Here is a 24,095-nt window from a genome sequence, read left to right as displayed (position 1 = left end):
TTGGAAAGTCCAGTAGGATATTCACAGTTTTTCCTACTTCAGTTTGACTAACAAAGATTTAGGGGCCGATTAGGATTGCGATGAATCCGAATCCTCCGGCACGGCGGAAGCCACCGCCGGCCCGGATGATGCGGATTCACCCCTGCGGTGATTGCAAAGAACCCCGCCAGATTAGGATGGCAGGGGGGTCATCTGCGGACGTGAAGACCGTCCACCGCTTTTCCACCGCGGACCCGCGGCGGAAAAGCTCTAATATGGTGGCGGTGTCTATCAGACACCGCCAGCCATATTAGGATTCATGCGGAAACATGCTTTTCCACGACGAGTCTTCTGCCGTGGAAAAGCATGTGGTCTTTGGTGTTTGGGGGCCCGTTGCTGGCCCCCAGGGTGTCGGGGTGGGGGGTGCACATGGGGGGTACCTATGGTACCCCCCAGTTACATGCACAAAGCGGCAGGCACCGCGCGGTGCCTGCCGCTTTGTGCATGGAAATGTTAAACATGCATTTTTAACCTTGCGGCGGCTGCTGCTTCAAGCAGCACCCGCCGCAAGGTTAAAGATACGGGATGTGACCGCCAGGGTGGTGGTCACATCCTAATTTGCATGGAGGGACCGCCGCTGCCCATGCGGACGGTCTCTCTTCCTCGGGGTGGCGGATGGACGCAGGTCCATCCGCCATCCTTTGTTTGGAGCCCAGGGGCTCTTGATGCGAAGGAGAAGGGCTGGCTTAGTAATTTGGTACAGGGAGCCTTTTACCATTGCATTATGTGTGGGAATCTAGGCACACTTCAGTTAGATTTAGAAGATTTAGAAGATTTTCCCAATTGTTTCATCACATGTGTCACAAGTGTTGATGGTCGTCTACCTGTGAGTGAGTAAGGATTGGATTCCTTAATATGGACATCAGCTTGGTGGTCAATGTCTTTGGGGGAACCCCCAGCTTCTAAACAAAAGGTCAAGAATCTGGGAGTAGTTTTCGATTCAAAACTCTCATTGAAAGACCAAATCAGGAAAACTGCCGAAAATGTTTTGGCACCCTAAAGACACTAAGGAAAATCCTTGACCTAATTGTTACCAAACCTCAAAAAACCATAGTCCATGCACGCATTACTTCCCAACTAGACTATGGGAATGATCTTTACCTGGTGCTTCTAAAGGGAATCCCATATTGCTGCAACCAGTTCAAAATGCGGCAGCTAGATTGATTCTTAAGCTTCCCAAAAGATCATCAGCATCTGGTGCCCTAGACCAGCTACACTGGCTTCCAGTGTCCAAAAGAATCAGCTTCAAAGATCTATGCATATGCTGTCGCATGCTAAATAAACAAGGCCCCAGTTATCTTCACTCATTGGTCCAAACTTATGTACCAAACCGGAACTTCAGATCTTCTAATGCGAATCTAGCAACTATCCCCAAGATCAGGAAAGCGAGAATGGGAGCAACATTTTTTGCCCACATATGTGGCTAAATTATGGAATTCTCTCTCCAGTGTTCTCAGAGTTTCCCCCCTGAAATTGATTTTAGAAAGAAACTGAAAACATGGCTGTTTAGCAACCATATTCAATTTAATCAGGTCTGATGTCTTCTGCCCCTGCCTCTCTCTCTCCTCGACTTAGATCTCTGGTCTAGCGCGGGGACACACCGATAAGGTGTAACCAAGCGCCATACAAATGAAAAAAATAAACAATAATAAAATAAATAAACCAATGCCAAGCTAGTTGTCCTCGTCACCGCTGTGGACAGTCTTTCTGTCCTGTGTAGATGACCTCGCGGTAGACAGACATTGCTGGTGGGGAATCTTGAATGCCTCTATGAAGGATGTCCATTGCTCTGAATAGTTAGAAGAAATTAGTTTTCAAACATACCAGTCATGCATGAGGTGTCAATTAGAGGTCATGTAAAAATCAAAAGAGGGAGGTAGAGCTGATCGTTGGATTCATGCTCCACGAGGATAGTTACATAAACAAAGTGAATCCAACAGGGGAGAGGGACAAGAGTGATCAAAAGTGATTGGAACACTCAGAGTGTTGAAAAATACCCCTCACACACCAAAAGGCCCCTTGGTGTCATGCTTCATCATCGGGGTCTTCGCACCCCTCTATCGGGATGCGGCGTGCTGCGACCTACGACTACGCGGGAGCACTTGCAATGTTGGCTATGTGTGGTGTTCAGTGTGTGGGGTATACACAGAGTGAGTGGGGGGTGTGTAGTGAAAAAAATTAAAAAGTACCTGGCACTAGAGTGTGAAAGAAAAATTTATTCTGGGCTCTGGCTGGTACTGTTAAAAAGAAGTGCAGGTTGAGGTCTAAGTTGTATAATGAACTAGACCTCTGGTGTGCATTGTTGTCGACATGTTTCGGAGACAAGCTCCTTCCTCAGGACGGGGGCACAACCTCCCCTCCCTACTCACGTCTATTTTTAAAAATTGTGTATTTACAAAAAAGTGAAAAATTAATTTAAGGCTAAGTGTGCCTACAGCGGTCTGCTACAAGCACAATGACCTGTAGAAAGACAAAAGAAAAATATTTACAACTAATGGTTACCCATGTAGCGGGTAGTTCAAACTGGTGCAGTCACCAGGAACCGTACCATATGCTTATTTTATAAGCTCTGAAAAAACGGACTCACAACACATACAACATATAACACACAAAGTACTAGGATGTACTGTAAGAGGTTGTCCTACTTGTGAGGCTTTCTTATGGGCTTCATGAGCATAGTCAGGACGCCGGGGTGTTGCTTCAATGGCTATCTGTGGTAGGTAATAATGTAGCTGTAATCGTTCAGTCTAACACACTTACGTTCGTGGACGATTTTCTATAGTTCGTATATTCCGTATCATACTCACAAGCACAGGACTCCTTCGTCACCGTCTTACCCCGCACGCTGCTCCGCTGTTGTGGAGTTAAGGTGCGGTTCAGAGTATTTATACCTTCCCATCCTGATTGGTGCTCGTAAGGGTGTGTCGAATGAGGGTGTTACCTACCACTGAAAGTATGTCCATGTATGGAGCATCCGCTTTCTAACCAAACAGGGCTCATGTGTCTATTATGGCCAGTGACGGCCTGAAGTTGGCGTTACATCATCCAGTGTCGACGGCGCATGTGCAGTTGGGTTAACACATGTGTACATGCCTGACGGTAGTGAGTGTTTTCGGCGCATGCGTCTTGTCCAAAAAATCACACATTGTTGTTACTCAGAACTGTTGGTTCCTTACGATGATAATTGACTCCAGGGTACATCATCATTAAGTCCATTCAAATGGGTCCCCAATCTGAACACCCAGCGTTGTTCCTTCTGAAAGAGGCCGGTCTCAGAGGGCAGTTGTTCTATAACCGTCCACTTTAAATCATTGACACAGTGTTGTTGGGTCAAAAAGTGCGTAGCCATTTTGGTCGTGCTCTTTTTGCATCTCACATTACTTTTATGTTCACTCATGCGTGTTTTTATGGCTCTTGTGGTCATACCCACATATTCCAGATTGCATGGGCATTTGATCATGTAGATGACGTTTTTTGAGTTGCAATTTATGAATCTCCTTTGTTCCCATGTCGAACCATTACGAAAAATAAGTCTTGTGCTTTTTTCGGTCAGGTGGCAACTGCTGCAATTGCCGCAAGGGAAATGGCCCTGGATGCCAATCGTGGGTTGGAGGGCTATTGTAGTTGGTTTCGGCCTTGTGTGTACCAATATGTCTCTAAGATTACGTCCCCTGCGATGTGCAAACATTGGTTTCTCAAAGGTCAGTTCGCCACAAGTTAGTATGCGCCAGTGTTTGTTTACAATCTTAGATACATCATTCGACAAAGCATTAAATGTTGTCACACAGATTGGCCGTTTGTTTTCTGTAGGTTCTTTTACTTTTTCCTCGAGTAAGGCCTCTCTGTTATTGTTTTTTGCCCTTTTCATAGCCTTGTTAATGATTTTTTCAGGGTACTCTCGTTGTTTGAGTTTCTTTTTCAGATCGTTTGCTTGTTGTCTGTATTCAGAGAGATCTGTGCAGTTGCGCCTAAGGCGTAAAAACTGTCCATATGGCAGATTTTCTCGGAGATGTCTCGGGTGAAAACTGTCAAATCTCAACAGGCAATTCCGGGACGTAGGTTTGAAGTGAGTGGTGGTCTTTAATATCCCCGACTCAGCATAAATGTTCAAATCAAGGAAAACCAATGTTTTATTGGAAACTGTGCTCGTGAATTTCAGAAAGGTGTTTTGGTTATTGAGCCATTCCAGAAAGTTAGTTGCTGACTGTTGATCACCTTCCCAGATGACTAGGATGTCGTCTATGTACCTCCTCCAGCATTTTATGTTGGCCCTATATGGGTTTTGATCATGGAGGATCTTGTTAGTCTCGAGATGGTGTACATAGAGACCTGCTAGGCTCGGAGCAAAGGTGCTCCCCATGCTAGTCCCATGGCATTGTTGGTACAGCGTTGTTTTGTATTGGAAAAAATTCTTTTGTAAGGCCAAAGAGATGCATTCCATTACCAACCCACGTGGCGTTTGGTATCTCCAAGGTGTCGAGAAAAGGACTTCCTCTATGATCATCAATGTTTCATCATGGGGAAGGCTGGTATATAGGCTTTCCACATCAAGGGACATCAGAAGTTGTGTTTGTGGGTCGAAGGTTGTCTCTTGCAACAGTTGTAGGACCGCCTTTGTGTCCTTCAGGTACGTGTTTGTGGCTTGTACTAGAGGGCGTAAAAAGGCATCAGCGAACTTGGATAGTGGTTCTAATATGGAACCAATACCCGATACAATCGGTCTTCCTGGTGGTTTGATTATGTTTTTATGTATTTTTGGAATACAGTAAAAGTATGGGATGCGTGGCTTTTTTTGCTCGAGGAATTCCCCTTCCTTCTTACTCAGCCAGTCGTGTGTTACGCCTTCCTCAATCATACCTCCGATCCGTATCCTGAGGTTTTCAGTTGGATCTTCATGTAGGACCATGTAATTACGTCTGTCTGATAGGAGTCTCAGGCATTCATTGTCATAGTCCTCCGCAGTTTGTAGCACGATCGCTCCCCCTTTGTCTGCTGGTTTAATCACCAGGCTTTTGTCATCAGACAGCGTTTTTAAGGCAGTTTGTTCCTCCTTGGTCGTGTTGTGAAAAGTCCGTGTGGTGGACTTATCCAGTTGGTTCACTTCTGTCATGATGGCTTTTTCAAATGTTAATACTTCGAGGGGAATTGTTGAGTCCGGAGGTGTGAAGGTTGATTTTGGTTTTAGACCTGTATCTGTTGTTGGAGCTTGCGGTGGTTTGTCGTGGAAGAAAGCCTGTAGTTTTAACTTTCGTATGAACTCTTGTATCTCCACGTTTATTTTAAAGATATCCGGTCTCTGCGTTGGTACAAAACCCAAACCTTTGTTAAGTACCTGTCGTTCCGTTGTCGTTAGTGGCTTTGAAGTCAGATTAACCACTAGGTCCCTCTCTGGTTGCTGGTTGAGGCTTGATTGGGTAAGGAGCCCGTCATACTCCTGGTCTGTCGTGAGTTCTCTTGGCCGTTGTCTTCCCAAGTTACATTGTTGCCTTTCCGGTTCTTTCCACGGTTCCCAGGGCGGGACCCTAAAAAAGGCTGTGGACCAAAGAAACCCCCATTGAAGTCTGGATTCCATTGTGGATAACCTTGGACATTTGGTGGGTGATTAAACTGAAATGGCTGGAAAGGTGCTTGTCCCATGTATTGTGGATATTGGGGTTGGTATCCTCTCCACCCTCGTTGTCTTGGGTACTGTTGTCTTCTCTGCCTCCAACCACCTCTATTCTGACGGTTTCCTTTGCCCCCACTAGAATTTGAGCTATTGGAGCTGGTGTCTGACCCATCATTATCAGTATCATTGCTTCTATTTGGGGCTACATAGTCAGCCCTGGTGTAAGGGTACGCTCCTTCTGGGGTGAATTTATCCTTATCTTTACCCAATTTATTGAGTTTGCTTTGTTTCAGGCCAAATTCAAATTCCGTCATTTGTTGATTAAGTTCGTCTAACCTGACTTTTAAATCCTCGGTTGATATATATGTTTTCAGTTTGACTTCAATTTTATCAATTTCGATCTTAAGTTCTTGGGTAATTCTAGTTGCCGTTTTTATAATAAGGACCAGCCAGTCCCTGGTGCAGTGCCATGAAATCAATGACCACTCCTTCTTGAACTGCATATCCGTCTGGAAGATGAAAGGTTCGTTTTTTTACAATCAAACCTGGGGGGCCCATTTTGTTCCTTAAATAGCCCGTCATTATCAGACCATGTAGGGCTGCTTTGATCTGGTTACGCCTTAGTTTGACCAATTCGTTCCAATCATTCATACTCGGTCCAGTTTTCGGGGTTACTAAGTCCCTCAAAGGGATTTGGATCTGCCAAGATTCTGTCGATTTCATCCTCGCCAAAGGTAAGGCCATGTTCGTCCTCCATAATTAGATGACCGCTGTGGCTTACAGTTTACCTAGTTTATGTGTTTATGTGTTGTGAGAGAGAGTCCGGGGTTAAACTCCCGCAGCTGCACGCTGCCTAAATCATGTAAAAATCAAAAGAGGGAGGTAGAGCTGATCGTTGGATTCATGCTCCACGAGGATAGTTACATAAAACAAAGTGAATCCAACAGGGGAGAGGGACAAGAGTGATCAAAAGTGATTGGAACACTCAGAGTGTTGAAAAATACCCCTCACACACCAAAAGGCCCCTTGGTGTCATGCTTCATCATCGGGGTCTTCGCACCCCTCTATCGGGATGCGGCGTGCTGCGACCTACGACTACGCGGGAGCACTTGCAATGTTGGCTATGTGTGGTGTTCAGTGTGTGGGTATACACAGAGTGAGTGGGGGGTGTGTAGTGAAAAAAAATTAAAAAGTACCTGGCACTAGAGTGTGAAAGAAAAATTTATTCTGGGCTCTGGCTGGTACTGTTAAAAAGAAGTGCAGGTTGAGGTCTAAGTTGTATAATGAACTAGACCTCTGGTGTGCATTGTTGTCGACATGTTTCGGAGACAAGCTCCTTCCTCAGGACGGGGGCACAACGTCCCCTCCCTACTCACGTCTATTTTTAAAAATTGTGCATTTACAAAAAAGTGAAAAATTAATTTAAGGCTAAGTGTGCCTACAGCGGTCTGCTACAAGCACAATGACCTGTAGAAAGACAAAAGAAAAAATATTTACAACTAATGGTTACCCATGTAGCGGGTAGTTCAAACTGGTGCAGTCACCAGGAACCGTACCATATGCTTATTTTATAAGCTCTGAAAAAAACGGACTCACAACACATACAACATATAACACACAAAGTACTAGGATGTACTGTAAGAGGTTGTCCTACTTGTGAGGCTTTCTTATGGGCTTCATGAGCATAGTCAGGACGCCGGGGTGTTGCTTCAATGGCTATCTGTGGTAGGTAATAATGTAGCTGTAATCGTTCAGTCTAACACACTTACGTTCGTGGACGATTTTCTATAGTTCGTATATTCCGTATCATACTCCACAAGCACAGGACTCCTTCGTCACCGTCTTACCCCGCACGCTGCTCCGCTGTTGTGGAGTTAAGGTGCGGTTCAGAGTATTTATACCTTCCCCATCCTGATTGGTGCTCGTAAGGGTGTGTCGAATGAGGGTGTTACCTACCACTGAAAGTATGTCCATGTATGGAGCATCCGCTTTCTAACCAAACAGGGCTCATGTGTCTATTATGGCCAGTGACGGCCTGAAGTTGGCGTTACATCATCCAGTGTCGACGGCGCATGTGCAGTTGGGTTAACACATGTGTACATGCCTGACGGTAGTGAGTGTTTTCGGCGCATGCGTCTTGTCCAAAAAATCACACATTGTTGTTACTCAGAACTGTTGGTTCCTTACGATGATAATTGACTCCAGGGTACATCATCATTAAGTCCGTTCAAATGGGTCCCCAATCTGAACACCCAGCGTTGTTCCTTCTGAAAGAGGCCGGTCTCAGAGGGCAGTTGTTCTATAACCGTCCACTTTAAATCATTGACACAGTGTTGTTGGGTCAAAAAGTGCGTAGCCATTTTGGTCGTGCTCTTTTTGCATCTCACATTACTTTTATGTTCACTCATGCGTGTTTTTATGGCTCTTGTGGTCATACCCACATATTCCAGATTGCATGGGCATTTGATCATGTAGATGACGTTTTTTGAGTTGCAATTTGTGAATCTCCTTTGTTCCCATGTCGAACCATTACGAAAAATAAGTCTTGTGCTTTTTTCGGTCAGGTGGCAACTGCTGCAATTGCCGCAAGGGAAATGGCCCTGGATGCCAATCGTGGGTTGGAGGGCTATTGTAGTTGGTTTCGGCCTTGTGTGTACCAATATGTCTCTAAGATTACGTCCCCTGCGATGTGCAAACATTGGTTTCTCAAAGGTCAGTTCGCCACAAGTTAGTATGTGCCAGTGTTTGTTTACAATCTTAGATACATCATTCGACAAAGCATTAAATGTTGTCACACAGATTGGCCGTTTGTTTTCTGTAGGTTCTTTTACTTTTTCCTCGAGTAAGGCCTCTCTGTTATTGTTCTTTGCCCTTTTCATAGCCTTGTTAATGATTTTTTCAGGGTACTCTCGTTGTTTGAGTTTCTTTTTCAGATCGTTTGCTTGTTGTCTGTATTCAGAGAGATCTGTGCAGTTGCGCCTAAGGCGTAAAAACTGTCCATATGGCAGATTTTCTCGGAGATGTCTCGGGTGAAAACTGTCAAATCTCAACAGGCAATTCCGGGACGTAGGTTTGAAGTGAGTGGTGGTCTTTAATATCCCCGACTCAGCATAAATGTTCAAATCAAGGAAAACCAATGTTTTATTGGAAACTGTGCTCGTGAATTTCAGAAAGGTGTTTTGGTTATTGAGCCATTCCAGAAAGTTAGTTGCTGACTGTTGATCACCTTCCCAGATGACTAGGATGGGGAGCACCTTTGCTCCGAGCCTAGCAGGTCTCTATGTACACCATCTCGAGACTAACAAGATCCTCCATGATCAAAACCCATATAGGGCCAACATAAAATGCTGGAGGAGGTACATAGACGACATCCTAGTCATCTGGGAAGGTGATCAACAGTCAGCAACTAACTTTCTGGAATGGCTCAATAACCAAAACACCTTTCTGAAATTCACGAGCACAGTTTCCAATAAAACATTGGTTTTCCTTGATTTGAACATTTATGCTGAGTCGGGGATATTAAAGACCACCACTCACTTCAAACCTACGTCCCGGAATTGCCTGTTGAGATTTGACAGTTTTCACCCGAGACATCTCCGAGAAAATCTGCCATATGGACAGTTTTTACGCCTTAGGCGCAACTGCACAGATCTCTCTGAATACAGACAACAAGCAAACGATCTGAAAAAGAAACTCAAACAACGAGAGTACCCTGAAAAAATCATTAACAAGGCTATGAAAAGGGCAAAAAACAATAACAGAGAGGCCTTACTCGAGGAAAAAGTAAAAGAACCTACAGAAAACAAACGGCCAATCTGTGTGACAACATTTAATGCTTTGTCGAATGATGTATCTAAGATTGTAAACAAACACTGGCGCATACTAACTTGTGGCGAACTGACCTTTGAGAAACCAATGTTTGCACATCGCAGGGGACGTAATCTTAGAGACATATTGGTACACACAAGGCCGAAACCAACTACAATAGCCCTCCAACCCACGATTGGCATCCAGGGCCATTTCCCTTGCGGCAATTGCAGCAGTTGCCACCTGACCGAAAAAAGCACAAGACTTATTTTTCGTAATGGTTCGACATGGGAACAAAGGAGATTCACAAATTGCAACTCAAAAAACGTCATCTACATGATCAAATGCCCATGCAATCTGGAATATGTGGGTATGACCACAAGAGCCATAAAAACACGCATGAGTGAACATAAAAGTAATGTGAGATGCAAAAAGAGCACGACCAAAATGGCTACGCACTTTTTGACCCAACAACACTGTGTCAATGATTTAAAGTGGACGGTTATAGAACAACTGCCCTCTGAGACCGGCCTCTTTCAGAAGGAACAACGCTGGGTGTTCAGATTGGGGACCCATTTGAACGGACTTAATGATGATGTACCCTGGAGTCAATTATCATCGTAAGGAACCAACAGTTCTGAGTAACAACAATGTGTGATTTTTTGGACAAGACGCATGCGCCGAAAACACTCACTACCGTCAGGCATGTACACATGTGTTAACCCAACTGCACATGCGCCGTCGACACTGGATGATGTAACGCCAACTTCAGGCCGTCACTGGCCATAATAGACACATGAGCCCTGTTTGGTTAGAAAGCGGATGCTCCATACATGGACATACTTTCAGTGGTAGGTAACACCCTCATTCGACACACCCTTACGAGCACCAATCAGGATGGGAAGGTATAAATACTCTGAACCGCACCTTAACTCCACAACAGCGGAGCAGCGTGCGGGGTAAGACGGTGACGAAGGAGTCCTGTGCTTGTGAGTATGATACGGAATATACGAACTATAGAAAATCGTCCACGAACGTAAGTGTGTTAGACTGAACGATTACAGCTACATTATTACCTACCACAGATAGCCATTGAAGCAACACCCCGGCGTCCTGACTATGCTCATGAAGCCCATAAGAAAGCCTCACAAGTAGGACAACCTCTTACAGTACATCCTAGTACTTTGTGTGTTATATGTTGTATGTGTTGTGAGTCCGTTTTTTCAGAGCTTATAAAATAAGCATATGGTACGGTTCCTGGTGACTGCACCAGTTTGAACTACCCGCTACATGGGTAACCATTAGTTGTAAATATTTTTCTTTTGTCTTTCTACAGGTCATTGTGCTTGTAGCAGACCGCTGTAGGCACACTTAGCCTTAAATTAATTTTTCACTTTTTTGTAAATACACAATTTTTAAAAATAGACGTGAGTAGGGAGGGGAGGTTGTGCCCCCGTCCTGAGGAAGGAGCTTGTCTCCGAAACATGTCGACAACAATGCACACCAGAGGTCTAGTTCATTATACAACTTAGACCTCAACCTGCACTTCTTTTTAACAGTACCAGCCAGAGCCCAGAATAAATTTTTCTTTCACACTCTAGTGCCAGGTACTTTTTAATTTTTTTCACTACACACCCCCCACTCACTCTGTGTATACCCCACACACTGAACACCACACATAGCCAACATTGCAAGTGCTCCCGCGTAGTCGTAGGTCGCAGCACGCCGCATCCCGATAGAGGGGTGCGAAGACCCCGATGATGAAGCATGACACCAAGGGGCCTTTTGGTGTGTGAGGGGTATTTTTCAACACTCTGAGTGTTCCAATCACTTTTGATCACTCTTGTCCCTCTCCCCTGTTGGATTCACTTTGTTTATGTAACTATCCTCGTGGAGCATGAATCCAACGATCAGCTCTACCTCCCTCTTTTGATTTTTACATGATTTAGGCAGCGTGCAGCTGCGGGAGTTTAACCCCGGACTCTCTCTCACAACACATAAACACATAAACTAGGTAAACTGTAAGCCACAGCGGTCATCTAATTATGGAGGACGAACATGGCCTTACCTTTGGCGAGGATGAAATCGACAGAATCTTGGCAGATCCAAATCCCTTTGAGGGACTTAGTAACCCCGAAACTGGACCGAGTATGAATGATTGGAACGAATTGGTCAAACTAAGGCGTAACCAGATCAAAGCAGCCCTACATGGTCTGATAATGACGGGCTATTTAAGGAACAAAATGGGCCCCCCAGGTTTGATTGTAAAAAACGAACCTTTCATCTTCCAGACGGATATGCAGTTCAAGAAGGAGTGGTCATTGATTTCATGGCACTGCACCAGGGACTGGCTGGTCCTTATTATAAAAACGGCAACTAGAATTACCCAAGAACTTAAGATCGAAATTGATAAAATTGAAGTCAAACTGAAAACATATATATCAACCGAGGATTTAAAAGTCAGGTTAGACGAACTTAATCAACAAATGACGGAATTTGAATTTGGCCTGAAACAAAGCAAACTCAATAAATTGGGTAAAGATAAGGATAAATTCACCCCAGAAGGAGCGTACCCTTACACCAGGGCTGACTATGTAGCCCCAAATAGAAGCAATGATACTGATAATGATGGGTCAGACACCAGCTCCAATAGCTCAAATTCTAGTGGGGGCAAAGGAAACCGTCAGAATAGAGGTGGTTGGAGGCAGAGAAGACAACAGTACCCAAGACAACGAGGGTGGAGAGGATACCAACCCCAATATCCACAATACATGGGACAAGCACCTTTCCAGCCATTTCAGTTTAATCACCCACCAAATGTCCAAGGTTATCCACAATGGAATCCAGACTTCAATGGGGGTTTCTTTGGTCCACAGCCTTTTTTAGGGTCCCGCCCTGGGAACCGTGGAAAGAACCGGAAAGGCAACAATGTAACTTGGGAAGACAACGGCCAAGAGAACTCACGACAGACCAGGAGTATGACGGGCTCCTTACCCAATCAAGCCTCAACCAGCAACCAGAGAGGGACCTAGTGGTTAATCTGACTTCAAAGCCACTAACGACAACGGAACGACAGGTACTTAACAAAGGTTTGGGTTTTGTACCAACGCAGAGACCGGATATCTTTAAAATAAACGTGGAGATACAAGAGTTCATACGAAAGTTAAAACTACAGGCTTTCTTCCACGACAAACCACCGCAAGCTCCAACAACAGATACAGGTCTAAAACCAAAATCAACCTTCACACCTCCGGACTCAACAATTCCCCTCGAAGTATTAACATTTGAAAAAGCCATCATGACAGAAGTGAACCAACTGGATAAGTCCACCACACGGACTTTTCACAACACGACCAAGGAGGAACAAACTGCCTTAAAAACGCTGTCTGATGACAAAAGCCTGGTGATTAAACCAGCAGACAAAGGGGGAGCGATCGTGCTACAAACTGCGGAGGACTATGACAATGAATGCCTGAGACTCCTATCAGACAGACGTAATTACATGGTCCTACATGAAGATCCAACTGAAAACCTCAGGATACGGATCGGAGGTATGATTGAGGAAGGCGTAACACACGACTGGCTGAGTAAGAAGGAAGGGGAATTCCTCGAGCAAAAAAAGCCACGCATCCCATACTTTTACTGTATTCCAAAAATACATAAAAACATAATCAAACCACCAGGAAGACCGATTGTATCGGGTATTGGTTCCATATTAGAACCACTATCCAAGTTCGCTGATGCCTTTTTACGCCCTCTAGTACAAGCCACAAACACGTACCTGAAGGACACAAAGGCGGTCCTACAACTGTTGCAAGAGACAACCTTCGACCCACAAACACAACTTCTGATGTCCCTTGATGTGGAAAGCCTATATACCAGCCTTCCCCATGATGAAACATTGATGATCATAGAGGAAGTCCTTTTCTCGACACCTTGGAGATACCAAACGCCACGTGGGTTGGTAATGGAATGCATCTCTTTGGCCTTACAAAAGAATTTTTTCCAATACAAAACAACGCTGTACCAACAATGCCATGGGACTAGCATGGGGAGCACCTTTGCTCCGAGCCTAGCAGGTCTCTATGTACACCATCTCGAGACTAACAAGATCCTCCATGATCAAAACCCATATAGGGCCAACATAAAATGCTGGAGGAGGTACATAGACGACATCCTAGTCATCTGGGAAGGTGATCAACAGTCAGCAACTAACTTTCTGGAATGGCTCAATAACCAAAACACCTTTCTGAAATTCACGAGCACAGTTTCCAATAAAACATTGGTTTTCCTTGATTTGAACATTTATGCTGAGTCGGGGATATTAAAGACCACCACTCACTTCAAACCTACGTCCCGGAATTGCCTGTTGAGATTTGACAGTTTTCACCCGAGACATCTCCGAGAAAATCTGCCATATGGACAGTTTTTACGCCTTAGGCGCAACTGCACAGATCTCTCTGAATACAGACAACAAGCAAACGATCTGAAAAAGAAACTCAAACAACGAGAGTACCCTGAAAAAATCATTAACAAGGCTATGAAAAGGGCAAAAAACAATAACAGAGAGGCCTTACTCGAGGAAAAAGTAAAAGAACCTACAGAAAACAAACGGCCAATCTGTGTGACAACATTTAATGCTTTGTCGAATGATGTATCTAAGATTGTAAACAAACACTGGCGCATACTAACTTGTGGCGAACTGACCTTTGAGAAACCAATGTTTGCACATCGCAGGGGACGTAATCTTAGAGACATATTGGTACACACAAGGCCGAAACCAACTACAATAGCCCTCCAACCCACGATTGGCATCCAGGGCCATTTCCCTTGCGGCAATTGCAGCAGTTGCCACCTGACCGAAAAAAGCACAAGACTTATTTTTCGTAATGGTTCGACATGGGAACAAAGGAGATTCACAAATTGCAACTCAAAAAACGTCATCTACATGATCAAATGCCCATGCAATCTGGAATATGTGGGTATGACCACAAGAGCCATAAAAACACGCATGAGTGAACATAAAAGTAATGTGAGATGCAAAAAGAGCACGACCAAAATGGCTACGCACTTTTTGACCCAACAACACTGTGTCAATGATTTAAAGTGGACGGTTATAGAACAACTGCCCTCTGAGACCGGCCTCTTTCAGAAGGAACAACGCTGGGTGTTCAGATTGGGGACCCATTTGAACGGACTTAATGATGATGTACCCTGGAGTCAATTATCATCGTAAGGAACCAACAGTTCTGAGTAACAACAATGTGTGATTTTTTGGACAAGACGCATGCGCCGAAAACACTCACTACCGTCAGGCATGTACACATGTGTTAACCCAACTGCACATGCGCCGTCGACACTGGATGATGTAACGCCAACTTCAGGCCGTCACTGGCCATAATAGACACATGAGCCCTGTTTGGTTAGAAAGCGGATGCTCCATACATGGACATACTTTCAGTGGTAGGTAACACCCTCATTCGACACACCCTTACGAGCACCAATCAGGATGGGAAGGTATAAATACTCTGAACCGCACCTTAACTCCACAACAGCGGAGCAGCGTGCGGGGTAAGACGGTGACGAAGGAGTCCTGTGCTTGTGAGTATGATACGGAATATACGAACTATAGAAAATCGTCCACGAACGTAAGTGTGTTAGACTGAACGATTACAGCTACATTATTACCTACCACAGATAGCCATTGAAGCAACACCCCGGCGTCCTGACTATGCTCATGAAGCCCATAAGAAAGCCTCACAAGTAGGACAACCTCTTACAGTACATCCTAGTACTTTGTGTGTTATATGTTGTATGTGTTGTGAGTCCGTTTTTTCAGAGCTTATAAAATAAGCATATGGTACGGTTCCTGGTGACTGCACCAGTTTGAACTACCCGCTACATGGGTAACCATTAGTTGTAAATATTTTTCTTTTGTCTTTCTACAGGTCATTGTGCTTGTAGCAGACCGCTGTAGGCACACTTAGCCTTAAATTAATTTTTCACTTTTTTGTAAATACACAATTTTTAAAAATAGACGTGAGTAGGGAGGGGAGGTTGTGCCCCCGTCCTGAGGAAGGAGCTTGTCTCCGAAACATGTCGACAACAATGCACACCAGAGGTCTAGTTCATTATACAACTTAGACCTCAACCTGCACTTCTTTTTAACAGTACCAGCCAGAGCCCAGAATAAATTTTTCTTTCACACTCTAGTGCCAGGTACTTTTTAATTTTTTTCACTACACACCCCCCACTCACTCTGTGTATACCCCACACACTGAACACCACACATAGCCAACATTGCAAGTGCTCCCGCGTAGTCGTAGGTCGCAGCACGCCGCATCCCGATAGAGGGGTGCGAAGACCCCGATGATGAAGCATGACACCAAGGGGCCTTTTGGTGTGTGAGGGGTATTTTTCAACACTCTGAGTGTTCCAATCACTTTTGATCACTCTTGTCCCTCTCCCCTGTTGGATTCACTTTGTTTATGTCAATTAGAGGTCACCATGGGCCAATTAGCGCATGCCCTTTGCGACCCCTGGCCCAGAAGTCAGAAAGGCAGTGAACTGGAAAGAAATTAAAAGTAGCTGCTCCAGGGATGAAAAGCAAAGGAAGCTGAACAGGAGCTACTTTACTTACTGCAGTGTGGCACAAGGGAGTGGTATCTCCTATCCGTTGTCCCCCTGTATCCCCTCAGTAGCAAACAGGAGGGTGGCACAAGGGAGTGGTATCTCCTATCCGTTGTCCCACCCGTATCCCCTCAGCAGCAAACAGGAAGATTGAACAGGAAGTGGTATCTCCTATCTGTTGTCCAACCAACACCTACAGAACAGCCTTTTACTTGCTACTCGATGTTTAGGGGTGAACCCGTTCCTCCCTCAGCTACATCACCAGGCAGGGCAAAGGAAGAAACATCAGCATGCCAACCATAAAAAAATTCCCACGCGCTTCTGTCTAAGGCTAATGGTGTGGGCAACGTCTCAATAAAGGTAAGCACAATTGTCCAAAGCTCATATCAAACTTTTGATGCAAATATTATTCCAAGTCTGGGGGATGGCTTTTTCGTACAGATAACAATGAAAATAATTATCCAAGAGACATTGAAAGCTTGAGGGGGGCTCTCAGCTAGCCTCTAGTCTCGCTGTCCTCACTGGTCCAATCCTATAAACAGACTTTCTCTCTGCCGGGCCCTGACAACTGGAGAACCAAAACGAGCACCAATATTGCCACTTACTTCTTTGTGGGGCTACTAGTGACCACTCAACCTACCGAACTAAACAGTAAATCTCAGGACGCTCTTTTCAGTCCAGAGTGAATCAATTTAATCTTCAAATTTCAACAAAACATATTTAGAAAAGATTTCATAAAATTAGAAAACATTGCCTACCTCACTCCATTTTCTCTCATTTAAAGACCCAATCATTCACTCAACCACAATACCTATACAAAACATGAAAAAGCTATACATCAGTTGATACAAAAGTTATTTACAATTCAAATTAGTAGTAAGTAAGTAAGCTTTATTTCGATACATTACATATCATAAAAGCAATACAAAGCATCAAGTAAAACAATACAAATTACATAATATAAAATACCTTCAGGTTTGATAATAAAAGCAATAAGAGCAATAAGAGCGAGATGTGCAAATAAGGATAACATTAACATTTGAACACCCATACGGAATATAGTTCATTAAGGCGGCACTTTACTGGAGCAGCAGCTTCCTTGAGGTTCTTATACGCCAGGCCCAACCTAAAAATTTTGCCATACAACATGCAAAAAATGGGCGCGCATCTGAGCATAGTATACGGAAGGCTTCTGAGTGTGATCTTGTTCCTAGGCTCCTACACAATGGTTTTAGCCATTTCGATCTGGGTGCTGCATAGGCCTTACACTCAAACAGTAGGTGGGCGATGGACTCAACCCTTGAAACACAGAACGGGCAATGTGGAAGTGTTTGAAGTGGAGGTTTCCAGGTAGAGGTAAACGAGCCTAGGGGGAGCACACCCACCCTAAATTTAAAATACAGGGATCTGTCTCCAGAATTATGAATCAGGTCCAGATAGGGTTCCCTATAGGGGAACTCCTTGACTAACAAGAACTTGGCGACAGATTTGCAGTGGTTGGAATTGTGTATTCTCTTATTGTCTACCCAAAGCCAATACACCTTCTTCAGGACCTGCTTAGGGGGTGCGGTTTTGTTGACCCAGGCGTCACCCAAATCCAGCTCATAAAGCAGGCGTTTGACTTCCCTAAACCAGGGTATCTTACTGCAACCTGGAAGCGACAGAAGCTCTTTTAAGGCGTCAGCGTAGCTGCACAATTCGGGGACGTTCCAGATCCGGGACCAGAGAAGCAAAGGTCGTAAATTAGCTTGCTCACAGATTGGGCGAGTGCCTGTATCTAACAGTAGTGGGATTGTAGGAGTACTATGGGGCAACCTCATCAAATCCTTGTGAAAATTATTTTCAAGGTGGGCCAGGGTATCAACTTTCTGTAAGCCCCACAGTTCAGCCCCGTACAGGGCGGCACTCACAACCCTCGCTCTGTAGATATCTATCAATGCCCCGATTGGTTTTAAGGATGAGGCTCGCTGTTCTTTAAGCAAGGCTCCTGTGGCCCTTTTGTGAGTCAGGAATACCTTTTGGTGGTGTGCCTTCCAGCTCATGGTATCACAGAGCCGTATTCCGAGGTAATCAAATTCCTTGACTCTTTCAAGGGGGATAGAGTCTAAGGCAGGAGGGGTAACGGATTTCTTAGGAGGGTTAAGGACAAGGAATTTAGTCTTGCCTATATTTATTGCCAATCCCCTGGAGTCACAAAAAGATTTAAAGCTTGTGAGCAATTTCTGAATGCCCGCAGGTGTTTTGGATATCAGGAGGGTGTCGTCCGCAAACAGGAGAGTTGGAACTTTTCTGCCCGCCAGGGTGAGTGCATCTGCTGGATGTTGCAAGAGATGCTCCACCACTCCGTTTACATAAAGAGAAAACAGAGTGGGGGCAAGCACACACCCCTGGCGGACGCCCCTGTCTACTGGGATAGGAGATGTTTTTTCTCCCTGGACACCCCATCTGATCTGGGCGAAATTGTCTTCATGGAATTTTCTAAGCAAAAGCAGCAAGTAGGGTGGTAGACCTAGTCCATCGAGGACATTCCAAAGTAGTGCCCGTGGGACCAGGTCGAAGGCAGTACGCAAGTCTATAAAGACTAGGTACAAACTGCCCCCTCCCAGTACCACCACCTTCCAATATATCATTAGGAGACGGAATGTCTACTCGATGGTGCCTGTCCCTGATCTAAATCCTGCCTGAAAATCAGACAGAATTTTTCCCTCGTCAACCCACTGCAGAATCCTACCCAGAACCACCTTACCTGCCACCTTTTGGGTTGAATCCAGCAAACTGATTGGACGGTAGTTGGCTGGATCGTCCCTGCTGCCTTTCTTAGATATTGGCACAACTTCAGCGCCCCTCCAAGAGTCAGGAAAGGAGCCTCCCATCAAGACCTCGTTTAGCAGTGAAGCAATTAATCTGCTCCATACTGCTGGATGGGACTTCAATAGGTCGCCTGGGATTCCATCGGGGCCCGGTGCCTTGTTAGAAACAATACCACCGATTGCCCTTTCAACTTCCTGGTTAGTGAAGGGGTCGACGATGACAGGGGGGAAGTCTGTTGGGCTAATCAAGAGGCCCGGGCCCGGGCATACAAGGGATATCCCCTGAGTCTCAGAGTATAGTTTGGAGAAGTGAGCAAACCAAACGTCACCGGGAATGTTGCAGGTTATCTGCTGGTCAATGGGCTTGTCCCTTGCTCTTAAAAGATCCCAAAACCCCTTTGAGTCCTTCCTTTTACTTGCCTCCGTTAACTCACACCAAAAATGATATTCATAATTCTCCTTGGCCTCAGTCACCGTCTTTTTATAGAATTTCCTTGCGGATTTGATAATGACTGGATCCCTATTCTTTACTGCAGTGATGAGATCCCCCCTAGCAGCTCTACATTTGGCGGAATACCATTTAGCTCTAGCTTTGTTGGCACCATTAGCTACAGACCTGCCCTTGGGTTGAGGAATAACAAACAGATCACTCAAGGATACTACGATCTCTATAAATAATGGTAGCACTATAGTGTTCGGTGGGCATAAAGTGTCAAGCCGGGATGCCACCACAGACAAGATGGTCCCAGCTTGCATCAATCTAGCCTCGTCTTCTTTAACTTTGGCCCACTTCAATCGTCTGCCACAGTTCGTTGGTACAATGTTATGGGATGATTTCCAGATGTGGGAAGGCTTGACCTGGTTCTTCATCTGCCATGGGGAAGACAAGGTTAGGGAGAGGGGGTTGTGGTCGCTGTCGGAAGACATGATGACCTCCATGTCATGGTGAAGAGGCCAGAGATTATAGTTCAACATGATAAAATCTATTCTGGAGGTATGGCCCGTCCTGTTATATGTGTGGGCACCCCCAGGATCCGATTTGGATCGACCATTCGTTGAGCGCAGGTTGTGTTCCATGCAAAGTGCAGTGATGTCTATCGCACTTTGCGTCCATTTTGGAATTGGGTCGAGAGTCAAAATCGGTATTCCTCTTTTAGTGTCCTCATCGAAAGACTCCAAAATGTCCTCCCTTGCCAGTGGTTCAAAGCAACAGTTAAAATCGCCTGCAAGGAGGACATAGGAGTTGATATTGCAAGTAGCTAGATCTTTGCTTAGGCCTGTCGATGGCAAACTGGATGACCCATTTCTAGCACCTCTCAAGTACAGATTAAAAACCTCTAACAACCTTCCCCCATCACAATGAATTGAAATCCTCTGTAGGTCAGGAGATTGGGTGGGCCTATGACTCACTTTTAGGCCCAGAGCAATACTGACCCATATCAAGAGGCCGCCAGATGGGCGACCCTTAGATCCGCTTTGCTGATGAGCTGGGACAAAGTAGGTTGTGAACCCTACCCTATGTTTAGGTTCCTGAGACCAAGTTTCTTGCAGGATGCAGATGTTATAAGGCTCTAAGAACGCATTCCATTCCGGGTTATCGAGGTTGCGAGCAAGCCCTGCCACATTCCAGCTTACAATCTTTAACAGTGATACCTCTAAGGAGGAATGGTTGATGGAATGGGTAAGTGCAAATGGAGAGGACACAGCCAATGACGGTGGCCTTTCTAAGGGCTCGTTTTTAGAGTTGTTAGGAGCCATGGTATCCTCCAGTGGGTAAGCCGGTGCTGGGGTGAGCCGGGGTAATGAAGACAGTGGAATATGGGAAGGAACCAACTGGGACTTCCTACCATAATGACAAGGCTCACCTAAGATGATCGAATCAGCCAATGCAACCTTGCTCATATCTGTCAACCCACCCTCTAGCAGTGGAATGTTAGGTGTTCCTATTAAGTCAGAAGAGCGATCGATGGCTAAGGATTCCTTAGAGACACAGGGGGATTCACAGGGCCTTCCGGCTTGTGATGATATTACGATCCCCCCTATGTGGTGATCAGAGTGCTTAAGGAGTCAATCTACTTCCTCTAGGCCTCCAAATCTATTAGAGGTAGGGAAGCCGTTCCAATGTGAGTAAGGATCCACATTCTTAAAATGGCCTTTCCTTGGTTGGTGGTGGACTAGTGACCAATTATTAGTTTGGTTGTGAGTGGGGCGTGGAGGATAAAAGAAGGACAATGGCCTGGGGATAACAGAGGAACCTTCGCTACAAGGCCATGAACATATATGCTGCGCCGTGTGGGGGTCATCAAATGTTACGACTATACAGTCCCCGGGAAAGGTTTTCCTAGTTGGGCCCACCCATGACGTTCTGCGCACCATCAGGACTCTACTTCTATGGCCATTAGGGATGGGTCTATTGACATTAAGCCAATGCATTATTTTATTTTTCAGGGACCAGTGGTTCTCATGTTGGTCGATACCTATCTGGGGAACTCCCGTCAGGACAACCACAATGTCATTGGCCTCCGGTGGAAGGTCAATGTAACCCCCTCTAAAGTTGTTCTTAGCTGGGAAGTCCTGGGTGGGCTGGCTGGCCGGTTTACTAAGATGTGGTTTGGTGGTGACTCCAGGTTTGGGGTTAACCGGAGGGTGTGTAGGGGCACGTTTAGGGGCCTTAGGGTTTGAAATGGTTGGAATTTTATCCACAGCCACAGTCCTTGGTTTAGGGGCCGGGCGTGTAGTACGTGGAATAGTAGGAGGAGGTTGGGGGGCTTGCGGTGTGGGAGCTGAGGGTGTTAAATCAGCGGCAGGGACGTCCTTATTCTCAAGACTTCTCAGACCGAGAGTGGCAAGAGCAATAATGCTCTTTTCCATCTCTAGTAGATTATTTTCGATCCGCGAGAGTCTGAGATCTAGGGGAGAGAGGAGATTTTTTAGGGTTTCCCACACCAGCTCTATGAATTCTCTGTCATTCTTACCCAACCCATCCGCCTGCAAGCCCTCAGCCTCTACAGTCGCATTGGCCGACACAGCGGTAGACCCGACCCCCCCTTCCATCATTCTAGGCTGTACCGCCGGAGCCTGACCACCATGGATTAGGGTGGTCCGGCCTTCCGGCAATACCAGATCGTGTGAAGCAACGATCTTCGCCTTCTTCCGGGAGTAAGCGGAACGGGAACGATGTTTCGGTTTGGTTTGGGATACACTGGGGGCGTTAAATATCACTGGGGGTGGAAGGTTAGAAATAGGATTCTCAGGACCGGCAATGGCAGGTACGCTCGTATCGCTTGGTTTGGGTGATAGTGTAGGTTGCGAAGTAAGGGTGTGTGGGAGCAGGGTTGGATGGACCTCAGCCTGAGTAATTACACAACGGGGTATGGTTGTTCGCTCTGGGGTGACCGCGGCAGCTATGGGGCCTAGGGAGGATTTTTTAGAGGTAGCAATAACCTCCGACAGTCTTCTAGCCGCAACCAACTCTAGGGATACACGAGCTTGAAGTTTCGATATTTCCTGATCTATGGCGAAGTTGGTACGGGTAATAAAATCATCCATGGGGCCACTGATTGGATGACCACCTTTAGAGGTTTTACTCCTAGTTAGCCTAGAACACATGTCGTAGCAAAAGTGAGGAAAACAGTGAGATTAAGAATACGCAGGTAGTAGTAAATCACAGACCTAAGTGGGAACTTGATGGAGTAGGAAGGGCGAAAGAGAGAGGGCCAGGCCAGTCCTCTTAGGCCTCGAACGGCCTCAAACGGTCCCGCCCTTGTCCCGGGCTTCTCCCGGCGCCCTCCCGCGCGCTCCCGCGCAGCGGGGAGGCTGTATGACTTTTGTAGCTATTGGATTGGAGGCCGAGGGGGAGGGGCCGGCAGGGAGAGCAGCCCAGATGGAGACGGGCGCACGTGGGCTCCTGGACCTTGGAGTCCCCACGCTGCTAGCTCGCAGCCCTGCCGGTCAAATGCTGGAACAGAGACACCCCTTGCAATGCTGGTCTGGCCGCTGCTGTCCGCGAAGCGGGACCCGCGAAGCGGGTCCGGCGAGGCGTAGCGGCAGCAGCTGGCTCTGAGGGCTCCCACTGGAGTAAAACAATCCTTCGTCCGCTGGTGGCAGGTCGGTCAATGAGGCAATCCGGTGAGCAGAAGCACGGAAGTTCTTTAAGAGTGTTCAGGTGGGGGAGGGGCCGGCAGGGAGAGCAGCCCAGATGGAGACGGGCGCGCGTGGGCTCCTGGACCTTGGAGTCCCCACGCTGCTAGCTCGCAGCCCTGCCGGTCAAATGCTGGAACAGAGACACCCCTTGCAATGCTGGTCTGGCCGCTGCTGTCCGCGAAGCGGCAGCAGCTGGCTCTGAGGGCTCCCACTGGAGTAAAACAATCCTTCGTCCGCTGGTGGCAGGTCGGTCAATGAGGCAATCCGGTGAGCAGAAGCACGGAAGTTCTTTAAGAGTGTTCAGGTGGGGGAGGGGCCGGCAGGGAGAGCAGCCCAGATGGAGACGGGCGCGCGTGGGCTCCTGGACCTTGGAGTCCCCACGCTGCTAGCTCGCAGCCCTGCCGGTCAAATGCTGGAACAGAGACACCCCTTGCAATGCTGGTCTGGCCGCTGCTGTCCGCGAAGCGGGACCCGCGGAGCGGGTCCGGCGAGGCGTAGCGGCAGCAGCTGGCTCTGAGGGCTCCCACTGGAGTAAAACAATCCTTCGTCCGCTGGTGGCAGGTCGGTCAATGAGGCAATCCGGTGAGCAGAAGCACGGAAGTTCTTTAAGAGTGTTCAGGTGGGGGAGGGGCCGGCAGGGAGAGCAGCCCAGATGGAGACGGGCGCGCGTGGGCTCCTGGACCTTGGAGTCCCCACGCTGCTAGCTCGCAGCCCTGCCGGTCAAATGCTGGAACAGAGACACCCCTTGCAATGCTGGTCTGGCCACTGCTGTCCGCGAAGCGGGACCCGCGAAGCGGGTCTGGCGAGGCGTAGCGGCAGCAGCTGGCTCTGAGGGCTCCCACTGGAGTAAAACAATCCTTCGTCCGCTGGTGGCAGGTCAGTCAATGAGGCAAATTAGTACAACGTAGCATAGGAACAAATTTCAATTTTTTACAATATTTTGTTTTTATACAACAATCCTAATACTGTAGAAAGGAGGTCTACGCGTTTCGATAACCCTTAATTTAAGGGAAATCTCATCAGGACCACGTAGCTCAAAGGTGCTCGTTTTCTTTGGG

The 24,095-nt window shown here is 46.5% G+C and overlaps 1 protein-coding gene across 1 annotated transcript in view; it reads left to right on the top strand.

Moving 5' to 3' along the window:
* Nucleotides 1-24,095, top strand: part of FGD5 (FYVE, RhoGEF and PH domain containing 5) — a 473,217-nt gene that overhangs the window by 407,239 nt on the left and 41,883 nt on the right. The gene's annotated exons all lie outside the window — the stretch shown is intronic.

This window comes from Lissotriton vulgaris, chromosome 9 (genome assembly GCF_964263255.1).
Source record: "Lissotriton vulgaris chromosome 9, aLisVul1.2, whole genome shotgun sequence".
NCBI lineage: Eukaryota > Metazoa > Chordata > Amphibia > Caudata > Salamandridae > Lissotriton > Lissotriton vulgaris.
The sequence above is the reverse complement of the archived record's forward strand: the minus strand, read 5'-3'. Positions and strand labels throughout refer to the sequence as shown.